The sequence below is a fragment of the Schistocerca nitens genome, chromosome 6 (assembly GCF_023898315.1).
Source record: "Schistocerca nitens isolate TAMUIC-IGC-003100 chromosome 6, iqSchNite1.1, whole genome shotgun sequence".
NCBI lineage: Eukaryota > Metazoa > Arthropoda > Insecta > Orthoptera > Acrididae > Schistocerca > Schistocerca nitens.
Genome location: NC_064619.1, coordinates 412843552 through 412864310, shown reverse-complemented (window position 1 = coordinate 412864310; position 20759 = coordinate 412843552). Strand labels below are relative to the sequence as shown.

The following is a 20759-nucleotide window of genomic DNA, read 5'->3' as shown; positions in this document are numbered from 1 at the left end:
CAGGTGATTTTACTTCATTAATATTCAGTATTTTTTTCCGTATAGGTTATCTTTTAGTTTGTTTTATGCGGTATCATAACTTCTTAACGGTTGCTTTTTAGCAGAAAATTTATGATTTTTTAAATGTGAGTTACATTAAGTTTCACAGTATAATTTTATTCCGTTTGTTTTTGAAGCTTTTTTCTTCATTAGTAGTCCAGGATAGGACCATGTCGGATTTATTGTATTGTCGTCGTACGATCCGTCTGTCTTCCTCCATATTCAGCTGTTACCTTCGACGTCGCTCATGTTTACTTGCGGTCGCAGCTCCAGACTGAATACACTCTCATTTTCTTGGACACAGTCTCCCAAATATTCTTAATGAAGAGGCTGAGACCTACGATTTTCCTCCTCGAAAGTCTAAAAAGAACGAAGACGATTTAGTCTCATGTGCACATCTTAGTGTGGTTCAAAAATGGCTCTGAGCACTATGGGACTTAACTGCTGACGTCATCAGTCCCCTTGAACTTAGAACTACTTAAACCTAACTAACCTAAGGACATCACATACATCCATGCCCGAGGCAGGATTCGAATCTGCGACCGTAGCGGTCGTGCGGTTCCACACTGTGGCGCCTAGAACCGCTCGGCCACTCCGGCCGGCTCTTGGTGTAGACTGAAATATCAATTCGACGTCTATCTTATCACGTGAAAATAAAGTAATTAACAATTTTACATCGCGTGTATTTTCAAGTTAAATGGCACCATTTTTAAGCTCTTCTATCCATTGGCCTTTAGCTTTCTTTCAGCTACCTCAGCTCATTCCTAGTCCAACCCGGATTTGAGCTATATGTAAATTTTCTCATTTCTGTGGCTAGATGCCATTGCTGTCAACAAACGTATTTACGTAAGACGGTACAGGGAGCGGTGCGTACCATAGGACGTAAGTCGGTCGGATTTTTCGGCAATTACTTGAAACATTACATGTAATGGTGTTATTAGTTAGGGGTGTTCAGTGCCTTGTACCACTCACTTACCGGTATTGTTCCTTCCTCCGAATCGACAGTTACACTTTTAAAAACTTGTTTGAGTTACTTCGCTCTCGTATTGAAAAAGGATACAAATATAGGAAAATGTATTCTCTTTTAATTGGTCTTCTAATGAGAGTTTCTTAAAATTCATATACATCGTCCCTGAAAGAACCGGACAGCTCTGATACCTTTCGTATTTTTATTGCCCTCCCGCTTGTTCTTCGTGCATATGACATTGATTTTCTTCTGAATATCTCCCTGCGTAATATATGGCTGGCAAAGACCCAACATCTCTACCATTCTGGTAGCCGATGCTCCTTTGTTTTTGTCATTGATTGTAACTTCCAGAATTGTGGAAGCTAATACAGTGAGATAAAATGTAAAGCAAACATGTGCGGCAAAACATCGACACAGACGACGTCCGCCATCTCGTGAAACGTGCCGTCATTCAAAATTTCTCTCAGGCAGAGTTTATGTTTGACAAAAACATCAAAAAAGCCGCACACTATCAAATAATTAACCAAGCTAGTAAAGTTTGACAAATTGTTTGATTGCGTATGGGGCCTCAAGTTTTCATCAGTATGGGATTGTGGATCCGCCTTTGATTTTTTTAGTTTTAATTTTATTTTTTTATTTTTTATTACATCAAGGCAGACTCACAACCCCACAGTGTTGTTTTTATTCAAACACGGAGCTTCAAGATAAAATGATTGTTTAGTTTTCGTATTTATTCTCCAAAAGTTCGCTGAAAAATTTAGAAATTGATAGATGTAAAAATATAAACACTTGCAGCAAAATCTTCTTTGGCGGCTGGAGGGTAGGGGCGAATGCGACCACACATTTTGAAACCGCGCCTGGGGTGTCGGTGCCTGAATGTTAGTGCACTGCTACCAATCATTTACGAACAATGCAAAATAGTTTCGCAATTAATTAGAATTGAATGAAGCACTTTTTCGTGTTAAAACTAAAATCTGTTTTTGTCGTATATTGTAAACTTCGGAAACAATCATAAGTATCATGCAGCGCTTAATTGAAGTGCTTAAGTTTAACGTTATTTCTTCTCGCAACTATTTTAATATGCAGTCCTGCGGATTCCGTAGTTCAGCTTAGATGCGTTCACAGATCACAGAAATTCCTTTGTGTGCGATACGGCGATCATTAATTGTACACGAGGGAACGTCGGCCAGTGGAGCATTACGTATGTTCCGGCGTTTCGCGTGACTGAGGATCCTGGCAGCCACTCACTCGCGGCCTGGCGTGCGACATGGCCGTGTCGGGAACGGACTTGCAGACAAATGTGTTGGCAAGCGGCATACCGTGCCTGGACCTGATTGTCTATCTGGAGCCGATCCTCAGGCCCCTGGCGACCACGGGGATGTGGTCGTCTTCTGTCTTCAGTAACAATGTGCACAAGGTATCTACTGACTTTCAGTGGTGGCTGATGGCGCAGTGAATTGAGCCATTATTACGTTTTGTTGCGACAGCTTAAGCTGAATTACCTGCATACATACCTACATCTGCCAACGGCCTTGCCGCAGTGGTAACACCGGTTCCCGTCAGACCACCGAAGCTAAGCGCTGTCGGGCTGGGCTATCACTTGGATGGGTGACCATCCGGTCTGCCAAGCGCTGTCGGCAAGCGAGGTGCACTCAGCCCTTGTGAGGCAAAACTGAGGGGCTACTTGATTGAGAAGTAGCGGCTCCGGTCTCGTGAACCGACATACGGCCGGAAGCGCGATGTGCTGACCACATGCCCCTCCAATCCGCATCCAGTGACGCCTGTGGGCTGAGGATGACACAGCGGCCGGTTGGTACCGTTGGGCCTTCATGGCCTGTTCGGGCGGAGTTTAGCTTTTTTATATCTACGTCTAGGTTCATGTACTGCGAACGTCTGTTGAGCATTCTTGAGACTGTACCATGCATTTGGATGTTTCCCTTACCCACGTATGGAACGAGTAAAGAATGCCTGCTTAAATGCTTCTACGCGCGTTATAATAAATGTAATCAAGTCTCGGGAGGGAATTTTTATTTTTTTAACGTATGGCAATACACATAAAAAGATTACAAAACTACCAAATGTCAACAATTAAACATAGCTCTCCAGCTGTTTTCTTTGGACTGCCTTAACAGAACTTTTACGGTTGTACTTGAAAATGCCATAAAAGTCGAAATCTAGATAGTACAGAAGATCAACACAGATATACACAGTCAAATAGTGGTTTATTCATTTAAAAAAAGAAGAGACAACCGCTATATACGAATATCAAGGTTTTTTACGTACTGTGCGGTGGCGTTCTCGCTTCCCGCGCACGGGGTCCTGGGTTCTGTTGGCGGGAATGAGGGATTTTCCCTGCCTCGAGATGACTGGGTGTTGTTGTGTCGCTTCATCATCATCATCATTCATCCCCATTACGGTCGGAGGAAGACAATGGCAAAACCACACCGCTAGGACCTTGCCTAGTCGGCGGTACGGGTCTCCCGCATCGTCCCCTACGCTCCTCAAAGTATGGGACCTCATCAACAACATCATCTCACGACATCAATCGTCGCTGTCAGGAAATCTTCGACAGGATCTTTATAGGCACGTGCGTACAGGACATGGTGGTTCCACACCTCAGTTACATGATAGTGATGAAAATTTGTTCCACTTGTAGAGACCGTCTGCACATCATCAATGTCCCGTTCGGATGCGATTTAGGGTGGTCAAAATTCCCCCAGGCTGGTCGAGTCCAGGAGGCTGCTTCTGGATGAAAGGCAGTTTCATGCATTGTGGACAGTTTTGTTGCCAGCAGCACTTCCATTCATTGATGGTACTGAATTCGGTTTCTGCTAGAGTCTTGGCTGTGATGAGAGTGGAATATCTTGATCTTAGCCTTTTTCAGTCCGCAGGGAATACATCGTTCAATACTGAAAGGTCAGTGTTATCAGCAATCTTCTGGTATTTACGCAGTAGCCCACTCTTCCCTCTGATACCAGGAGGTGGTCTGTGGCTCAAGGTAGGTAACCAGTACGTGAGAGCAGATCGTATTGACACACTAACAATGCGCACGGCTTCGTTAAGTTGTACATCTCTCTCTCTTACGTGTGGGCTGTTAAGCTAGGCGCACAGTATTCCGCTCCTGAGTATACCAATCCGAATGCTTATACCCGAAGAGTGTCTCCTGACGATCCCAACGAGTACCACAGAATTTATGGAATATGTTTTTTCCGATTTTCAGATTGGCAATTGTTTATGTCAAGTGTTCCTTAGACAAAATGTGCTATCTAACGTGATCCCAAGGTATTTTGGATGCTTATTATTACGTTTGTCTCCCTCAAGATAGACATCGAGGGCTCTGTGTGCCAATCTGCTGGGCAGATGAAAACATGAAACTTCTGTTTTATTTGAGTTTGGTAGGAGCCTCCATATACTTAAATATTGGCTTAAGATGTCTATATCAGAAGTGTTGAGTAGCTACTGTCCAGTCGTCCGCATAACCAAACTTGCTGAAGGAACATCAGATCTATGTATAAATTACACAAGAAAGGAGCGAAGGCAGATCCCTGTGGTAAGCCATTATTCAATACTTTTGGAGAGCTAGTGTCTTTTCCTGTAGTTATCGTAAATGTCCTTCCTGCTAACATATTGTCAATTAATTTTACTGTTTGCCTGCATGGGACAAGTTGTAATAATTTATTGGTATCCTGCTTCAATAAATGTTATTAAAGATAAAGAGTTGATCAGCACAGCTCCGTCCTGGTCAGAAGCCAGGTTGCTCAGTAGGAAGGTTCTGAGAGATTACTGGACTAATGCGACCGTATAGAATTCTTTTCAGGAACTTATCAATGTGCTCAATAGTGCGATTAGGCGATAGTTCACAAGTCGGTCTGATGCCTTGCTGGGCGTTAGTATTGCTGTGGTTTTTGATTGCTTCATTTTTTTTGTAGGACTGGACCAGATTTCATGATATCAGAGAAGAAACCCACCAGCCCTATTTTTGCGTAGTTCCCACTGCGCAGGAGCAATTCTGGGTGGATTCTATCGTTTCCTGTCCCCTTTCCAGGTTTTTGAGTTTTAAGAGCAGCAGAAATTTCAGATACAGAGAGAGAGATATGTACCGTACTATATTCCTGGATTTATTATTTCATACTGGTTTCTGAAAGTTTGCAAATAGGCTTTTCTCTATAGTCTTCCTTCCAGTGCTGCCAGTTCATGACGTTTTCCAGTAATTACGTGACACTCTCTCATGAGTCAAACTGAACTGTGACCATTCGTGCAGCCTTCCTTTGGTATAATTCCAATATTTCCTGTTGATCCTATTGGGTATGTGTTATACTCACCTGAGCAGTATTCCAGGATAGTTCACATGTTTGTGGAATCCCACTTATCGACAGACCTCATTTCGCAGTACCCTAATAACGAAGAGAACATGTAGCACGTTATACAGTAACATTCGTGAAAATTGTAGTACGCTGAAGAATAGAGGAGCCGGAGTTCGTTACACCATAGATGAAGATCATTACTGTAGACAAACTATTAAGATTACAGAACCATATATGATCTCTCACTTTGAGACTATGTTGTTAAGCCTCCAAATGAGGCAGTCGGCAACTCTAAACGCTATAGCATGAAGTAAAAGAGGGCCTGGATACGCTCCCAGGGAATGTGTGTGTGTCCACAAAGCATCAACAAGAGGTTGCTGGTGGTCTGAGACAAATAAGTACCAACCATATCCCTAACACTTTCGACGGGGGCCTTGTTAGGAAAATTCGAAAGTCAGAAAGGAAAAGTAGTCCTTCGAAGGAGACACTCTCAGTGCTCACCACATGTGGCTGGTCTTTGTCCAGCTCATTTATGGTACTCAGTGTAACCTGAAGGAAGGGTAGACCTCGCTTTCAGATTTGCCTGTCTTACCGATTACTGTTCACACTGGCCTCAATATATGATAAGCAGTGGTCGCATGCAACACTCAGTGGCACCCAAAACCATAACACTTGTACGTTGTCCATATATTCGCTCCTGAATTGGCCTTCGAATTCAATATTTGATTTTAGAATATCTGTCTAACCATTATATAGTGCGTCTCGCATCTCCTGTGTCTTCTGGCCAAGTATACCATCTCTGCAAGTGATATTTAAACTGTATATTTACTGTTACCATCTGAAATTCATTGCAAACTCAAGAACCCTTAGCCCTTTCTTATTCCTATTGCTGGGTTCTCATTCCCTCGTAAATCCACTTTCTGTTCCTTCCCGTACTATGCGTTTCCGGTCCTTCAGATTATTGAATTTTCATCTTTCTATACGCACTGAATTACCAGTTCAGTCCTGAAACACACTCTCTAATTCATGCTTGCGACATTCGTATGTATACCTGAATTGTAGTTGCTGATGTGGGGTTGGTTTTGATTCTGATGAAACGAGTCCTATAGCTTAAATAATCACAGTAACACAACTCTTTCCCATATTTTCTTGTTTATGAAGACTCCTTCTCCATTTGTACTATTTTCTACTGTTATTGTTAAACTATATTTGCCTGACAATGTATTTCATTTCACTGGTCCTTCCTCCATCAAGTCTCGGCCTCTAAATTTCTGTTTTCAGACTTTATAGTTTTGGTACCACATTTAGACTGTGGACGTTTCATGTTCCAACTGATGGAATATTATGCTTCCGTTGGTTTTTGTCTTTTTATTATGGCTACCTTCCCCTTGGCAAACGCCTCCTACAGGTCCAAATACAGAACGAATCCGAAATCTTTTCCAGTGCAGAGATTATCATAACGCATTTTCAAACAGAAGTGAAATTTCCTGTGGTTACTTCCAGTGTCTTTAATGGAGCAGCTTCCTGAGTATTATTCAACATAATCCCATTAATCAACTATGACTCTTCCGCGTTTCAAGGGCCGTTTCTGGTCCAAGGGCAAGAAGTTACTCTGATCCTTTTCGGCTATTCTTGCACGCCCTTGTGTTACGAAATCGTTGTCAGCTTAGCTTCCCGAGTCACAGAATCGAATGAGATATCCATATCTGTCATTCAATATAATGTTATGCGACTGTTTTCACCAAACTCTAACTTAACTTGTGTAAAACCCGTAAGAGAGGAACAAATTAAACCGGAATAAATTAATACCCACTGATGAATGAAGTAGGAATTAGTACTAGTGGTTTCCAACACAGAGCTACACAAAGCTACATATATTTTGATTTCGGCCACTGTGAAAGCCGACTGAATGCTGCTGAATACGAGGTACACGCTGTAGGCCATAAAACACCAGGGAGTCCGCCCACAGTGTTCTTCGCAGAACAACTGCTCGCCTCAATGTGTGACTGGAAATTCGAGGCAGGTAAACCCAGCCAGAGCTGTGTTTTGTTGAGCAGAAGTAAGAAAAGAAAGCCGATCTCGCGCTAGGCGTCTGGAGTCAGATAATACAGAGTACATCTCCGGGATGTACAGGAAAACAGAGTTTGTTTTCAATAAGCCGTGTCCATTGGATGTGTGCCACATAATGACCAGAGTTCCAGAAGAACTGCTATTGTAATGGGAAACAGCGGACAGAACTTCGCCGAAAATCAAGTGTTGTGAAGATAACTCTTAGAAAGTGGAATGGGTACAGACAGTTGAGACTTGTTCGTGGTGCGTGAGGCGCCGACACCGAACATGCTGACATCAAACCGATTGTTAATGAAATATAAACCTTGCTCCAACTAGTTCACATAAATTACCTAGGAGTGAGAGTAGAGAGTGTGGCTGTGCTTACAGAGTTCCTGGCAATCGTAAGTACAGTGAATCGTTGGCCTTCCACTGTGCAGGTAGTTGCAATGACCGTTGGGCTGTCGCTGTTTGGAATGTTCCTGGTGCAGCTGTTGGCTGAGGTGGTGGGAACGCCGTTGCTCCTGGCCGCCAGTGGTGACATCGACAGGCTGATCCACGACGTGAGCGTGCTGGGCATCCACCTGGACACCTTCTGGAAGTGGCTCTTCATGCTGACCCAGCGGCGGCGCTTCATCCAGCTGCTGCGACGGATGGAGCGCTGCTTTTGCCTCGGGGTGCTCGCGTGTCCGACAGATCGTCTCGCACTTCAAGACGGTTACTTGCAAGGGCAAGGAATACAGGTATTCAATGTGTGATGGTATAAGGGATATACTAGCTCCCACAACTACCTTAATTCGCTGTGTCGTTTCCCTAGAGTTGCTATCACCAAATGGTGTGCACACACTTCAGTCGTACTCGTTATGGTGTGAGGAAGTTCCATTTTTTCTAGAATGTGCTGCTTTACTTCCTGTGTTCAATGATAGCAACAATTTACTGTAGTAAAATCGTAACTGATGCCGAAAATACAGTTATTCATATATATGTGTACTCTAAACTTTCAGAGCCTGTATTTGGTTGACTTGATGTGCGGAAATCTTGGCCTTCAAAGTATGATTTCCCAGTAACTTGATGTGTTAAATGTACAATAGCTGCAGGTCTATAATCATTGGATTCTGGAAAGTTAATTAAGCTGTGAGAGTCTAATTCCGAGAAACAACGTTTGTTGGTTGTGTAATTCAGCTGATATTAATAACAGACATGGAAAGTAGTTCATCGAAAGCTATTATCAGAAGAAGGGACAGTTAACTAGTGCATCTATTACAGCATCCAGGGATAGCTGACTTCTTCCTCGAAGAAGTAAAAAGGGGAATATTTCAAGGTCGCGGGAAAAAATAAGAATGTGTATAACAAATCATTAGGTATGGTGGATGTACTAGTTAAATACAGATGAAAGCGTTAGCATAAGATAGATGATATAAGCAATGGCACCTAACCAGTCAAAAGTGTGATGATCAAATAAAAGAAAAGAAACTCGCAATTCTATTCGACTTTCGTTCCGAGACACAAGGAACTTAGGAAACATATCATGTCCACAGTGCAACACCCTAAGTTTTAGGGTTATGGAAGTTTTTCGTTATTTATTTTATTGCGTTCTTTAGATCTACTCTCCCTGTTCATATAACAGGTCGTATTTTTGTACTTTTTTGAAGTTCTTACATGTTCATATTGATTATAAAGTCATGTCTCAACTTCGTAATAATAATAATTATATATATAGGGTATCCCACCTATCTTGACCACCCTAAATAACTGTTTGTCCAGATGCAAATTACAGAATGTTTCAAGCAAATGTTCTTTAGCTGTCAGTGGGACACCAATCAGCATGATTGCCTTCGTTGTAGCTGTGCTTTTTCCAAAGATATGAAGAGCGGTATGGCTTTTTTAAATGGACCCGATATGTTTTATTTGGTAATTCATTTCCTCTTCTAAAGACCTTTGCACGATTTCCATTTATTTTGTTGTTATTGGGCTGGTGAATCTAATAAAACACATCCCAGGCCTTAATCTTCAGTAGTTTTCCAGAACATCTAGAGAAGCAAAGATTATTAAACAAGTAAATTTGTTTACTTTCCATTAAGAATGTAGAAACGTTTATGTCATTCTTATCAATCGTTAGTGAGTTGTTTCAGTAGTTTCCTAACCTTGAAACGAGTTAGTTTTCGGTATTGTTCAATGAAAGGACACAATAACAACAGTGTATTTAAGTGAAACCACATAGTAACTGTTGTAGTTTGCAGATTATTTATGAAATAGGGATGCGTTTCAAATTTAGGACAAAGGAATTCGCCGATGTGGTGTTTATTTATGGCAAATATGGTAATGCTACGGCTGCAGTTAATGAATATCGCGTACGTTATACAACTAGGAGGATTGTGAATGCACGAAGCGTTAGTGGAGTGTTTCGAATGTTACGGGAGACAGGTTCTCCACCTAGCGTTCATAATCAGTACGAGTGCTCGATACGTGAAGACGATGATGAAGATATTATGGATGTCGTTCAACGTAGTCCAGGTACCAGTACACGATGTATCTCTCAGCGATTAGGCATTTCATATTGTAAGGTATGGCGTACATTAAAGTACCATAATCTGTATCCTTCCCACAAACAAAAAGTATATTATTTACATCCGTGAGATCCTGCCTCCACTTGGAGTTGTGTAACTGGTTAAATACTTATCGGCAGTTATACAAATACATTTTATTTACTGATGAGGCACAGTTTACTCGAGATGATATAGACAATTTACATAACGAGCACATATGGTCTGAAGCAAACCCACATGCAACAATGCAACGCAATTTCAAGCAGCGATTTAGCATAAATGTGTGGAGTGGTGTTATCAACATACACTTCATGGATCATTTATTTTCCCAGGACGTCTAACTGGCGAGATGAACTTACAATTCCTTCTAAAAGAAATGCCCCGTTCGCTCGAGGATGTTCTCTTGCTACGCGATTGCAAATGTATTTTCAGCGTGATGACGCGCCTCCACATTTCACGAACGCCGTTACTACAAATTTAAATGAACATTTTCCCCAGAAATGGATTGGTCGTGATGCTACACGTATGTTGATATGGGGATGGATGAAAGACATAGTTTATGAGGACAAAGTCAATACACGTGAGGCATTACTTGCACGCATTATGAATGGTATAGACGAAATTACGAACAACCCTGAGAAACTGAAACGAGCAACAAAATCTGTTCATAGATATGCACCTAAATGCGTTGAGCTCGGTGGAGACATTTTTGGACATTTACTGTGAATGTACTGTTAAATTGTATGTACACTGTACAACTTTTTAACACTGAGCTTTGTTTTTTCCGGTTTAACATGAATTCACGTGTGCTGCGGTATTAATAAAAGCAGACTATCTGACACATTCACACAGTTTCAGTTAACGTTATTACCATTTTTTAAAATTAAATTCCTTACATCTTCTGATGAAAACTTAGTGCAATTGTCTGGAATTTAGAAAAAAAAATTGGGCCAAGTAGTTAATAAATTAAAAATTTTACGAAATTACTTCTTTGCTTCTCTGGATGTTCTGGAAAACTACTGGACATACATGTCTGGGGCATGTTATTCACCAGATCAATAACAATAAAATAAGTGGAAATCGCGCTTTACTTTAACCTCGTACAGTTTTTCGATGGCTTCATATCAGCGAAGTTGCTAAATTTCAGGCAAAATCTTTTATTAGCCGTAACTCCATAACTAAACATTTGCGCATTTGTGTTGATACTTTTTTCTTTAGCTTTACTTGTAGAATAACATATTAAAATATGTGCATATCTTCGTAAATCACTCTGTATGTACACATATGATCAAAAGTATCCGAACATCCCCAAACACATATGTTTTCATATTAGGTGCAGTGGGCTGCCACCTACTGCCAGGTACTCCATATCAGCGACATCAGTAGTCATTAGACATCATGAGGGAGCAGCTTGTGTCATACGTCTGTACGCCGGATTTCCACACTCCTAAACATCCCTAGGTCCACTGTTTCCGGTGTGATAGTGACGTGGAAACGTGAAGGGACACGTACAGCACGAAAGCGTACAAGCCGACCACGTCTGTTGATTGACAGAGATCGCCGACAGTTGAAGAGGGTCGTAATGTGTAATAGGCAGACATCTATCCAGACCATCACACAGGAATTCCAAACTGCATCAGGATCCACGACAAGTACTGTGAAAGTTAGGCGGGAGGTGAGAACACTTGGATTTCATGGTCGAGCGGCTGCTCACAAGCCACAGATCACGCCGGTAAATGGAAAACGACGCCTCGCTTGGTGTAAGGAGCATAAACATTGGACGATTGAACAGTGAAAAAATGTTGTGTGGATTGACAAATCACGGTACACAATGTGGCGGTCCGATAGCAGCGTGTCCGTATGGCGAATGCTCAGTGACCGTCATCTGCCAGCGTTTGTAGTGCCAACAGTAAAATTCGGAGGCGGTGGTGTTATGGTGTGGTCTTGTTTTTCACGGAGAGAGTTTCCACCCATTGTTGTTCTGCGTGGCACTATCACAGCACAAGTCTGCAGTGATGTTTTAAGCACCTTTTTGCTTTCCACTGTTGAAGAGCAATTCGGGAATGGCAATTGCATCTTTCTGTGTGTGTGACTGGCAGTCAACGGCTCGAAGAAACTATTCCGAGATATTCACTGTCAGTCACATTCGGTGATGCTACTAACAAATCTCTCCTCTACCCTATCATCTTTTTGCCGGCCGCTGGTGGCCGAGCGGTTCTGGCGCTACAGTCTGGAACCGCGCGACCGCTACGGTCGCAGGTTCGAATCCTGCCTCGGGCATGGATGTGTGTGTTGTCCTTAGGTTAGTTAGGTTTAAGTAGTTCTAAGTTCTAGGGGACTTATGACCTCAGCAGTTGAGTCCCATAGTGCTCAGAGCCATTTGAACCTATCATCTTTTTATATTCTTAAAAAACAAAAAACAAAATATTTATGTTTCAAACTTACATTATTGTTATTTTGAAAAGTATTATCCATTCTAAATGTTGTAGCTAAAACAAAAGAAAAGAAAACTGCAACCGATGAAAAACGAAAATTGTAAGATGTACGGCCTGTTATAAAACATCACGTAACAGATCTATAATTTGGCAATAAATAAATAAAAATAAAAATCTTTGAACACGATCTAGCACCTGTTCATATTGCAAGGGCTGAATAACATCCCTCTGATGGACTAGCCTGCACCGTCTTGACCTGATTCTATAGAACACCTTTGGGATGTTTTGGAACGCCGACCAACATCGATACCTCTCCTCAGTGCAACACTCCGTGAAGAATGGGCTGCGATTTCCCAAGAAACCTTCCAGCATCTGATTGAACGTATGCCTGCGAGAGTGGAAGCTGTCATCAAGGCTAAGGGTGAGCTAACACCATACTGAATTCCAGCATTACCGATGGAGGGCGCCACGGACTTTTAAGTCATTTCCAGCCGGGTGTCCGGACACTTCTGGTCACACAGTGTATAATTCATGAATATATTATATATGAGTACCAACAACAGATGAAAGACTATATAGATCTTCTGTATCTGTATTCACTAAAGGAGTGAAATGGAAGTTTAACAAGCATTTCGAACTAGATTCTAACAGAGCTACTGGTATAATCCTAAGTGTATTATATGTCCACACCTTTATAACGTAAACATTGATTCCTCCCAACCCCTCCCCCGCCCTGCTTTTTGTCAGAATTGTGGCGGGACAAAATTCAGACTAGAAGAGCTATTGTGCTCTTCGTACGTAAAAATGATGAGAGATTCAGTTTGCAGAAAATTTATTGACGGTGTCTACTTGAAACGCTGAGAAAATCGAAGAAGCCAGTTGTGCAGATTTAAAACTTTCTACGTTAAAACTGCAGCAAAAGATGGTTTATAGCTCCTCCCTCTCATGTCTAATTTGAACTTCCAGTCTTTGCACTCCGTTTTCCACTGTAAGGTCGAAATTTTATAACATCAGTCGAATTTCACAGATCCTGTCGATGGGGGTCTTTTTTATGTGGAATCATCATCATCATTTAAGACATTATGCCTTTCAGCGTTCAGAAAGCGTGGAAAGGAGTCCAAAATGTATATTATATGTAAGTGCAATGCTACGAAATGACTTGAAATTACAAATGATGATTGTATTTTGGTGTTAATGTTAATTACAAAATAGCCTCAAATATTAATTTTAAGAGTATCTGTAGAGAGACTCTTCAGTGGTGTAAAAGGAGTTGCCCAACAATAAGTTCTGTCATTCAGCCTTATACTCCACCACATCAACTCTAAGGTATTTATTATGTCTGACAGGTTGCCGAATGCACTTCAGTCCTTGTATGTGACTTCCTTCTGCACTAAGGTTAAGCCCCTGAAATCATGGTAGATGCTGCTTTGGATCTTAGTGTTATATTGATACTTATCACCATATTTTTGAGAAAAAAGAAATATCGGTAATGGCAATGGCCATTAATGAATGTTCTTTGACAACATCTCGCTTACACACACACACACACACACACACACAAAACACTGCACCTTAATTGCACACACACATGTTTTATGTATAATCAAAAACAATAGAGGACTAAAAGCCGTTCGCCGTGGTAAGCCTTGTAGGATTTCTTCTTAAATTCTGAGTATCTACGTATTACGTTTATAAATAACAATATGGGACTGATACACGCTGCTTTTTATCATCAGGTTGGATAAAAACCAACAACCTGTTGTGCTCACTATTCCATAATATTTGAACTGTTGTGTGAGAATATCATAGCCGATGCAGTCAAAAGCAAGAGCCGCGGTCAAAATACACTCCTGGAAATGGAAAAAAGAACACATTGACACCGGTGTGTCAGACCCACCATACTTGCTCCGGACACTGCGAGAGGGCTGTACAAGCAATGATCACACGCACGGCACAGCGGACACACCAGGAACCGCGGTGTTGGCCGTCGAATGGCGCTAGCTGCGCAGCATTTGTGCACCGCCGCCGTCAGTGTCAGCCAGTTTGCCGTGGCATACGGAGCTCCATCGCAGTCTTTAACACTGGTAGCATGCCGCGACAGCGTGGACGTGAACCGTATGTGCAGTTGACGGACTTTGAGCGAGGGCGTATAGTGGGCATGCGGGAGGCCGGGTGGACGTACCGCCGAATTGCTCAACACGTGGGGCGTGAGGTCTCCACAGTACATCGATGTTGTCGCCAGTGGTCGGCGGAAGGTGCACGTGCCCGTCGACCTGGGACCGGACCGCAGCGACGCACGGATGCACGCCAAGACCGTAGGATCCTACGCAGTGCCGTAGGGGACCGCACCGCCACTTCCCAGCAAATTAGGGACACTGTTGCTCCTGGGGTATCGGCGAGGACCATTCGCAACCGTCTCCATGAAGCTGGGCTACGGACCCGCACACCGTTAGGCCGCCCCAACATCGTGCAGCCCGCCTCCAGTGGTGTCGCGACAGGCGTGAATGGAGGGACGAATGGAGACGTGTCGTCTTCAGCGATGAGAGTCGCTTCTGCCTTGGTGCCAATGATGGTCGTATGCGTGTTTGGCGCCGTGCAGGTGAGCGCCACAATCAGGACTGCATACGACCGAGGCACACAGGGCCAACGCCCGGCATCATGGTGTGGGGAGCGATCTCCTACACTGGCCGTACACCACTGGTGATCGTCGAGGGGACACTGAATAGTGCACGGTACATCCAAACCGTCATCGAACCCATCGTTCTACCATTCCTAGACCGGCAAGGGAACTTGCTGTTCCAACAGGACAATGCACGTCCGCATGTATCCCGTGCCACCCAACGTGCTCTAGAAGGTGTAAGTCAACTACCCTGGCCAGCAAGATCTCCGGATCTGTCCCCCATTGAGCATGTTTGGGACTGGATGAAGCGTCGTCTCACGCGGTCTGCACGTCCAGCACGAACGCTGGTCCAACTGAGGCGCCAGGTGGAAATGGCATGGCAAGCCGTTCCACAGGACTACATCCAGCATCTCTACGATCGTCTCCATGGGAGAATAGCAGCCTGCATTGCTGCGAAAGGTGGATATACACTGTACTAGTGCCGACATTGTGCATGCTCTGTTGCCTGTGTCTATGTGCCTGTGGTTCTGTCAGTGTGATCATGTGATGTATCTGACCCCAGGAATGTGTCAATAAAGTTTCCCCTTTCTGGGACAATGAATTCACGGTGTTCTTATTTCAATTTCCAGGAGTGTATTTGCAATGGTAAAAATTGTTAATTCATTGATTCTCGTATTTCACCTGTAAAATTAATTATAGTCTGTTCAGCTGGCAATCCTTTTTGAAATCGAAACTGCTTCTGGTGGGTATGTCATCTACCCCTACATCATACTCGGCAAGCCACTTAATGGTGTTTGACGGAGGGTACTTCTGGTACCACTGATTCCCCAAACTCTGTTCCATTCATGGACGTTGCGTGTGAAGGATGATTGTCGATAAGCCTCTATACAGGCTCTAAGTCCTCGCATTTCGCCCTTCATGAGCATTACGTGTGATGTATGTGGAAGGAACTAATATGTTGTCCGACTTTTTCTGAAAAATTTTCTCTCGGCGTTTCAATAGCAAACCTTCCGTGATGCACAACGCCAAGGGAGTTTGTTGAGCACCTCGGTAACGCTCTCGCACCGACTAAACAATTCAATGAGGAAACACACCACTCTTAGTTGAATCTTCTTTCTTCTGTCAGTCCTACCTTTTAAGGATCCCATATTGATGAACAGTACTCAATAACAGGTCAAACAAGTGCGTTATAAGCCACTTCCTTCGTGGATGAGTTACATTTCCTGAAGATCATTGCTATGAATTCAGTCTGCCATCTGTTTTTGCCACTATTTGTTTTATGTGGTCATTCCATTTAAGGTTGCTCTGGATAGTTACCCCTAGATATTTTATGGTAGATATTGTTTCCAGCAATTTCTCATTAATAGTGTAGTTGTGCAGTAGTTGCCTTCTTTTCCCATGGATGGACAATATGTTACGTTTACTTACGTTCAGGGTCAACTGCCAGAACCTCCACCGGTCATCATTCCTCTGCAGATCACTCTGCAAATCGATACGGTTTTCTGACGTTGGTACTTTTTTTAGAGATTATTGCATCATCTGCGAACAGTTCTAAAGAGCATCCGACATTCTATACTAGATCATTTATCTACACTGTAAACCTTAAATGTCCTGATAGCACGATCTTAATAAAGCAAAATACAACCTACAACGGACAATGTATTCTTTTATTAGACAGCTAGAGGTCCCCCACGGAAGCAAAATCTTAATAACGGTCTGCGGCGTGGCGGGGTCGGTCGTCTGTGTTTTTGTTAACGCTATCGTTCAGTCCACCTACCTCGATAGGATCCTTGCCGATGTCCCTTCACTCTGTGGTAGCAGATACGTGCTAGGCAGAGTAAAGCAGCTTTGGTGAAACCATCACCTAATACCTACCACACAGAGGCCACGTAACTCTAGTTGAAAGTCAGTCCCTGAAAGTTCATGATTAAAATATCGGGCGTTCGGGATCTTCTGTCTACTTGCAGCAAAGCGTTTTACATTAGATTAACTCTGCTTTTTATTCATTTTGAAACACATGAAATGGCTATCAAGTCCGTATTTAATATGGTAAAACGTTATCATTCTAAGTTCACTATCTGTATAACAAATATTCACTCGCAAAGCAGCCAAAATTTTAGTAAGACCGACCCGACTTATTTTCACGTTCTACCAGTCACAGACGCACAACTACTCGCGAGTGAAACATTCGGTCGTTTCAGTGTTCTTCTTCGTAAGAGGTGCGCGCCAACGCGGAGTTGTACTACGACCAGAAAGTTCAGACGCTCATATTTCTCGAACTGTTTAATTTAGAAACACCAAATTTTCATTAAAATGTTTGTAACTCCAGTCACTTCAGTCACGATATGTTCAAACCGAAATTAGCTTACTGTTTCCGCATGTTACAAATCATTTTTAAGGAGCGATCTGTTATCGTGTTATTCGTAGACCGGCTAGCTTGTGACTATTCTCGAGATAACCGCCTATACGCGCACTCCTCTTTTCGCGTGGGAACAGCTTAATTCTGATTGGCTGTTGATCTAAACGACCAATCAGAACGTTCCTTCCGGATCATTCTCGCGGCAAATCTTACCTTATCCAGTCACTAATTTGATAGTAATTAACGTCAGCAAAACTTCAATTTCTTGTATTGTGTTTAATCAAAATAAACGAAGTGCGAAATATTCTGCAAACTGATAAATAAACTAATTCCGACTCTAACTTCCATTCTCGCTACTTTTATATAAAAGCAAGCACACATCGACATACGTCACCTGAATAGTGGTTGCAAAATAACTTTCCCAGGGTTCGTTTGTACAAGATTTTACGAAAAATGAAATATTAAATTTTAACATATGCCCCACATACACTGTCTCAATCATCCTCACGCATTCACACGGCGAATATAATCATATATGAAGATAATAACTGATCTCGAAAGAACAGATACCATTGATGACCCTGCAGCTTCTCTAGAATAAATGATAATTAATTGAAACCGCCGGCCGGAGTGGCCGTGCGGTTCTAGGCGCTACAGTCTGGAGCCGAGCGACCGCTGCGGTCGCAGGTTCGAATCCTGCCTTGGGCATGGATGTGTGTGATGTCCTTAGGTTAGCTAGGTTTAATTAGTTCTAAGTTCTAGGCGACTGATGACCTCAGAAGTTAAGTCGCATAGTGCTCAGAGCCAATTGAAACCCTCAGCCGCCGGCAGGTGTTGTTGACATACCTCGATGGGGACAGCTGAAAATGGGAAGCGTGCAGGGGGTAAGTCCCTGCAGTCGCGCTATCCATCGGTGTCCTCGGTGGCTCATATGGAGCCTGCACGGTAGCTCAGCGCGTTCGGTCAGAGGGTTTAGCTCCCCTCTGTAATAAAAAAACTGAGTTAACGGATCAACGAACAACCTGAACGAGTGTCATCGGAGGCCCGCCACGATAAAAAAAAATAATAAAAAAAGATAGGTAGAGCGTCTGCCATGTAAGCAGGAGATCCCGGGTTCGAGTTCCGGTCGGGGCACACATTTTCAGCTGTCCCCACCATCGAGGTATGTCAACAAATCTGTCGGCAGCTGAGGGTTTCAATTAATTACCAGAATATAATCCAATAATAATTTTGACCGATTTTTGTATTACGTAATGCACAGTGATTAAAATTTTAAAAAGAAATTCTAATTAATTGATATTTATGCACTGATAACTTTGGAATGGCTTCAAATGACAATGAAAGTCAATCTGTTATTGTTCCTATCTTGGTTTTAAAAAACCAGCGTAGGTTTTAGGAGTTTTAGGTAATTCTCTTTATCTCCACAACTATGTTGTTGTTGTTGTTGTCTTCAGTCCTGAGACTGGTTTGATGCAGCTCTCCATGCTACTCTATCCTGTGCAAGCTTCTTCATCTCCCAGTACTTACTGTAATCTACATCCTTCTGAATCTGCTTAGTGTATTCATCTCTTGGTCTCCCTCTACGATTTTTACCCTCCACGCTGCCCTCCAATACTAAATTGGTGATCCCTTGATGCCTCAGAACATGTCCTACCAACCGGTCCCTTCTTCTTGTCAAGTTATGCCACAAACTCCTCTTCTCCCCAATTCTGTTCAATACCTCCTCATCAGTTATGTGATCTACCCATCTAATCTTCAGCATTCTTCTGTAGCACCACATTTCGAATGCTTCTATTCTCTCCTTGTCCAAACTATTTATTGTCCATGTTTCACTTCCATACATGGCTACACTCCATACAAATACTTTCAGAAACGACTTCCTGACACTTAAATCTATACTCGATGTTATCAAATTTTCCTTCTTCAGAAACGCTTTCCTTGCCATTGCCAGTCTACATTTTATATCCTCTCTATTTCGACCATCATCAGTTATTTTGCTCCCCAAATAGCAAAACTCCTTTACTACTTTAAGTGTCTCATTTCCTAATCTAATTCCCACAGCATCACCCGACTTAATTCGACAACTACAACAAATAAAAATCTGAAATTTTGACAGCATCATTCCCTTAATAACAAAAGGCTGTGTAACAAATTTGAACAAAATCGGATAATAACTAATATGGATTATTTAGAGTCGTAGAGGGTATGAATCTTCGTATCGACTGAATGTTACGCTATGCAGTTCTCACGGCCGGCAGCGTGAGCTGTGCTGTGAGCAAAGCGAAAAAAGAACATAGCCATCCTGCAGCCACCGTACTAGACGGCTGCGTGCCGTACTGCAACGAATGTCATCTCTAATAACTTGCTGCGTTACAGGTCGTATTACACTTCGTTGGGCTACTCCGGAATTTACCTTTACGTCTGTTGATTTTGTGCCCTTAAGAGCGCTGTGTTGAGTTCTTTCTGCGAGGAAATCTTGAATCCAGTCGCAAATCTGGTCTGGTACTCGACAAGCTCGTATTTTTTCAGTACAAAGTAGTGTGGAACTATGTCAAATGCCTTCCTGAAGCCAAAAACGGGGCATCAACCTGAGCACCGTTGACTACAGCTCTATGGATCTCAAGGAGGAACAGAGCGAGTTAAGTTTCGCACGATCTCTGGTTGCGGCATCCATGTTGATTTTTATAGAGAAGGTTTTCGTTCTCCAAAAACTTCACAATTTTTTAGCGTAAAATATTATCCATAATTATACGAATGATTCACGCCAACGGCGTAGGTCTATAATTTGTGTTCATCTGTTCTGCAACCCTTCTTGGAAACAGGAGTGACACGAGCTTCTTTGTAGTTGTTAGGTGCCCTTCGTTGCTGCTTGAAGGGAAGCAAGTTCTTTCGCATAATTTTTGTAGAATCGTTCAGCCATCTCATTTGGTCCTGATACCTTTACACTAGTGAGCGATTTGAGTTGTCTTTCTGTTTCGCGATCGGTTGTCTCAGTACTTGCCATTTCGACGTTCGTACAATGATCGAAAGGAGGGACTTGGTGACGATCTTCCGCAGTGAAACCATTTCGAAAGTATTCGACCTTTTTTCTGTTATCTTCCGTTTCGGTGTCAGTATGGTCTCTGAGTGAATGAACTGATGATCCGAACCGCTTATTGATTCGTAAAGACCAAAACCTTACTCAGGTTCTTTAACAAAATTTTACTTTCAAAGGTCACTGAATGCTTTTCTCATTGCTTTCATTAATCCCATTTTCGCTTCGTTCAGATTTTGTGTTTTAGCTAGGTTTTGACTTCTCTTGTATCTGAGATGAAGCTCTCTTTGTTTACAGATCAGTTTTCAAACACGACTGTTAGACCAAGGTGGACCTTTTCCATTCGTTAAGACCTTGCTCGGAACATAGTTGTCTACTGCCTACTGAACGATGCATTTCAACTTTT

At 42.6% G+C, this 20759-nt stretch overlaps 1 pseudogene; it reads left to right on the top strand.

The window, feature by feature from the left end:
• The first annotated feature begins 2528 nt into the window (after nucleotides 1-2528).
• Nucleotides 2529-2646, top strand: LOC126264008 (5S ribosomal RNA; annotated as a pseudogene).
• The last annotated feature ends 18113 nt before the right edge of the window (nucleotides 2647-20759 follow it).